Raw genomic sequence first — 5,591 nt, 5'->3', positions numbered from 1 at the left:
ACTAAGAAAGAAATAATCTCAGATAATCTCTTTATCAAAGCACATAATCGAAAATGCAGAAGCAGTGTTCAAAATTATTGCTTTGATTAACTGATATTTTAAATTCTAGGAGAAGTGAAATAAACGAACGCGACTTATTCCCTTAACCTACGGTTTATGTTTGAGAATGCCCGTAATATTTCCGTTTGGTCCGATCATCGTACTACGGGCTATGCCCGTAATATTTACGTTTGGTTCGATCATGCCCGTAGTTGTAGGTTAAGGGGTTAATATTGTCACGATTAATTCATTGCTAAAGATCAAGTATATTCGTGTAGATATTTGCCATTTGCAAATATTCATACGGAATATTAACATGCATATTTATAAATAACGCGAATATATTCTCAAGTGTATATGTTTAACTTAATTATTAAAAAACTAATTATTATCATCGCGCTGTGCAAGAAGACCTATCTTAAACTAATAAATTTGAAAAAAAGAGCGTTACTACTCACGGGTATAAAAGATACCCGCGTTCACTATGCTCGCAAAGAATTCTACGTAATACAACCAGTCACCCGTGCCGATTCGGGTCTTTTATCCTACGGCATAATTGAGTGACCAGAAGAACAGAAATGCATGCGACTCACCGTTCGAAGCAGACAAACAGAGAACGTTACCGTGGATGCTGCGCTATCCCAGCGAATTTCATCCGGGAGACTAACATCAGACAGGAACCGTTGAAAGGCTAATAATAGAAATGCAGACTGCGAAAAATCTGTTACGAAACAAAACAGGATGAGTGATCGCTGACTATTTGAAAAGTTGGAGATAATGAAAAATGAAGGTTTATTAACTTTAGTAACTTTAGCAATAATAAAGATTGAAATTCTAATAAAATTTGATAAGTATAAAAACTGAGACTCTAATATGAATGTGTAAAATCTAAAATAATCTGTAGTATGTTAGTCATTTGTTTTATAATTCGGTATTAAGACTTTAACTCTTATTTTATTTTAACGAAAAAATAACCTCAGAAAATGCTATCCTCCTAAATTTTCAGTCAAATTGTATTTCTGCATTGATAGTGATCAAAGAAAAATATACAGAATAGACATAACTGAAAGTATGTAAAAATACTTACATACTTGGCTTTTGTGCCACTGTTAGAACACTCCTGAAGAAGATGACGAAGTTGAAGTAGTGATATGTCTATAACAAAACATAAGATATTAAAATCGGTAACACATAATAACAAACGTGAAACTTTAGCAACAATAAAGACTAAACTCTAATAAATATGTAAATTGGAACTCTAATATAAAAGTTTGAGAACAACATATTCAGTGATTTTTGATGCGTATCAGCCAGTCTTATTGTACTTTAATGTTAAGATTTTAAGACTTTATTTCAATTAAAGAGGGCATTTACAGTTTTCTAAATTATCAATCATTCTTATTGTATAATAAATTTATTGTATAAGAGAACAAACTGAAATACAATATTTAAAACTACTTACATTCTTGAGCTCCTGCAGAAGCTTTGTCCTCTTGAGAGATGCACTGACTCTAATACCGAAAAAGAATATTCAAAAGAATATGAAATAGGATCACATTACCGTGAGCGTTAAAATTATAATCGGCGAACAAGAACTCTAACGTCGCGTACAAAATTATGTGATAAAATTTTATTATTTTCGCGTGTGATTATTTAATTGGATTAAATTATTAGAGTAATAAAAGACCGACGCCGCCAATACGTTAGAATATGTTGCAAACCTGACGCAACACGATCCATGTTATCGGTACGAAATAAGACGACTAAATGACTCCTTGTACGTTAGTTTCGCCGAGTAACTTACAAAGTGTGAAGGAGGGGAAGGGGGGCACAAGAGCCGGTGACACAAGCAGCTACACAGTTAACGATCTAGACAAAGAAATGTATACATCAACAAAAACATTCCTATTCTACGAAGCACTTTCTTTCGAATTACGCAGCAGGTATCTTTCCAATTGCGCAGCACAATTCTTTCTCTACATCGATATTTACAAATATCGTACAATAATTCGTAGCCCTACTGGCAACATCACAGACTCATTTGTCTAACTTATTACTTTAGTTACCTTACTTTATAATCTTAATTTCGTTAAACAAAGCAAGATTGAAACAACAGCATGGAGAAAGTGAAAAATTACTTAAAATTACTGTTCCGCAATGACACAGTATGCAGATGAAGTCTTAAGCGCTTTTTGAGTGCGTATTCGCTTTTAATACTAATATAAAAATAATAAAAGTGAAACTATATTTATTTTTAAGTCCAAAATGTAGTAAGAGAATAATTTTTTCACGGTTGAAAATTTGAAGTCCATTGATATTTTCTCTATATCATTTTTATTATCACGACGTAGTACCTGAAGTTTTGACCGATCTAATGATTTTTATTCTTAGAAATATCCTGAATGAACGGGGAATTAAGAAATGTGTAATGAAGGATATAAATAATGGAAATTAATTATGGTGGAGGAATCAACGAAGAAAAGTTATTTTGCTAATTATTATACGAATGAATATTCAAAATGTCGCTCAACGACTACTAAACTATTTAATTAACACTAACCTCACCACCCCTAGCCAAATGACTGGTTTAAATATCTAATTTAAAATTGTACATTTATCGTTATATCTTTTGTTCATTTAGCTTTACGTGAATTTATATATTCTCCGATTAATTGATTTCTCAACTTTTAAAACCAGTTATTTGACCGGGCCTGGTGAGATTAGTGTCAAAAGCCAGCCTGATATTTTCTTCAATTTCTGATCTTCGGTTGATTTTCAGTATTTTGCCTTCACTTTTCACCAAAAATTAGATGTGACAAACGAAATGGAATGTAAGACCTGCTAACGTTTAGGTCATGTTGCTTCTAATTGCAACGGACTGTGGCAGCGTTAAATTCAACGATGAATTACGATCCAGATGCAAGTATTGATCCAGATTTCTGTATCGAAGAAAGTAAGGTTAACACAAATCAACCTTGTTGCGTTTCGTGTAAAAATTCTGATCATCCTGTTCATATCAAGATTACTCTCAACGCTTATTGTTAGTGCTAAAAAGGCGATGACGAAAGAGAATTTGGAATATTAACGAAGAGCGAAACAAATAAACAACAACAAGTAACAAGAAACAAATAACTCAAAAATTACTTGCAGTAAAATTCCATCGAATAGTAAACTAGATAATTGTCCTAACCTCTGTATTCCCTTATTTCATCGCGATATATCTGATGGCTAAATATGAAAAGAGATTCCGCGAGTCGAAACGCGCCATAACTGACGCGACGATATTAGCGTATATAGCGATATTAGCGGTAGCGTTCGACTTTGTTGTCGTATTTCACCTTGTCATTATGAACAAACAGCACACTGAGGAACGTGTAATGTAAGATATTCACGCGTTGCGGGAAATGCATAAGCGATAATGAGCTTTGTAGAAATAATCAATTAATTAATATTCACTAAATACTAACACGCACGTGCACTTTCTGGGAACGCTTCACTATCCGCCGTAGATATTGCAGGTTCGAGCGGCCATGCGAGTAAGATTCGTTTCTTTAATTATAGCGGAGTTATTATAACACTCGCGATGACGTTATTTTGCGAAGCGGTAATACGCGTAATAAATTTACTATTAAGACGCGCACGTGTGTAGAACTGACGCCATTTACGTGATGGGTAACGTTAGGACGCATGCGCTAGCGGGTCGCGACGAACATATGTGGTGGTTCGCCTCGTCGATGCGGCATCGTTTAAGAGTATGTACGGTCGGCTCGGTGTAAGTTCCTATTATGAAGGAATAAAGTCGGGTCGATATGATCTCCAGGGCTGAGCTGAAAGAGTTCATACAAGCCTTGGCGGGTGCAGCGCAGATGTTAAATGTTTCAGTCAAAAAATTTCAGTTGGATAAAGATAAGGATGAGGGGATTAGGGAGATAGGAAATTTGATTAAAGGCATCCTGTCTTCCTTGGAACAATGTGGAGAGCAGAAGGCTAGAAGGAGAAAGAGAAGAAGAGAGCCTATTGAGATAGAAAGAAGGGTGGACAGGACAGAAAGAATGAAAGAAGCGATGATGACTAAAGGCGGATAGCCTAAAAGGAAAGTGGTATCGCCGGCTGAAACAATGAGAGTAGTAGAACTTAAGAGGCCCCGAAGAGGAGAGGCCACATACGCCGAGGCGTGTGGGAGGAAAATCAAGAAGGTAAGGAGTGAACAGGATTATAGTGAGGATTCTGAAGGTTGGATGAGGATAGAAAGAAGGAAAAGGGAGAGGAGGGCTCCCTTAGAGCAAGCTATCCCTATGGTGCGTCCGGGTAACAACCGGCAGGTTGTTATCGAAGAGAGAGGCGTACCAAGGAATAGGAGATGGAAGGAAGCCATTCTAGATAAAGTTGAAGAAGGTTGTGAATGGCTTCAAGTTTATAGGAAAATAATGGCGGCTAGGAGCACCTTGGAAGGAGCTATGGGGGGGGGCGTAAAACGAGAGCCGGCCATATATTCATTGAATTCGACAGGTCGGTGGCGGTGAACGAGGTGGCGGTCAAGTTAAGGGCCGCTCTGAGTGACAATACGGAGGTGGCTGCTCTCGTCAACAGAGCAACCTTACAGACCAGGAATATCGATCCCTTTACCAGCAAGGAGAAGGTCGACGCTTCCGATTACGCCATAGGAGCGGTACTTCAACAGCGCGTCAACGATACTTGGCAGCCCCTAGGTTTCATGACGAAATCGCTATCCCCCGCGCAACGAAAGTAGAACGCATACGATCGAGAATTACTCGCGATGTACACCGCGGTGAAACGATTCAGGCACGCTGTCGAAGGGAGAGATTTCGCGATTTATACTGATCACAAACCCCTACGCGTACGTATACGCGTATATAAACGTATACGCGTTTGATCAAAATCCCGACAAGTGTTCGCCGAGACAGTTTGGACACTTAGACTACGTAGGACAATTTACGACCGATATCCGACACATTAAAGGGGTAGACAATAACGTAGCCGATACTCTACCACGAATAGAAGCGATCGGGAAATCCGTCCATCATCAAACGTTAGCCGCAGCGCAAGAAGACGATACCGAGCTACGCGAAATCACTGAGTCCGGCTCTAGCGCGCTGCAATTGACAAAAATACGATTTCCCGATCAGGATGTCGGAATTTATTGCGATCTCACGAACGAAACCTCGCGACCGTACGTACCGGAACCGTTACGTCGCGCCGTATTTCAGTCGTTACATAGACTTTCCCATCCGGGAATACGCGCTACGCAAAAATTGGTGACAACACGTTTCGTCTGGCCGTCCATTAATAAAGGTTGTCGAACTTGGGCGCGACAGTGTATACCATGTTAACGCTGCAAAGTCACCAGGCACGTATCCTAGCATGTCGGAACGTTCAAAACGTTAGAAGGCCGGTTCCAACACATACACTAGACATTATCGTCATGCCATATTCACAAGGTTATCGATATTATCCAAAGTGTATCGATCGTTTCTCGCGTTGGCCCGAAGCCACTCCCATCGTCGATATGGAAGCGCCAACCGTTGCTTCGG

At 38.7% G+C, this 5,591-nt stretch overlaps 1 long non-coding RNA gene across 1 annotated transcript; it reads right to left on the bottom strand.

Annotated features, from left to right (window-relative positions):
• Positions 1–741: 741 nt before the first annotated feature.
• LOC117241477 lies at positions 742–1,634 on the bottom strand. Its single transcript, XR_004495007.1, has 3 exons — positions 1,502–1,634; positions 1,127–1,194; positions 742–760 (listed from the first exon to the last, which is right to left on the bottom strand). It is a non-coding gene; the product is annotated as an uncharacterized LOC117241477 (long non-coding RNA).
• Positions 1,635–5,591: the final 3,957 nt, after the last annotated feature.

This window comes from Bombus vosnesenskii, unplaced genomic scaffold (genome assembly GCF_011952255.1).
Source record: "Bombus vosnesenskii isolate JDL3184/JDL3185 unplaced genomic scaffold, Bvos_JDL3184-5_v1.1 scf7180000015972, whole genome shotgun sequence".
Taxonomy (NCBI): Eukaryota; Metazoa; Arthropoda; class Insecta; order Hymenoptera; family Apidae; genus Bombus; species Bombus vosnesenskii.
Note: the sequence above shows the minus strand (reverse complement) of the source record. Positions and strands in the feature narration are given on the sequence as shown.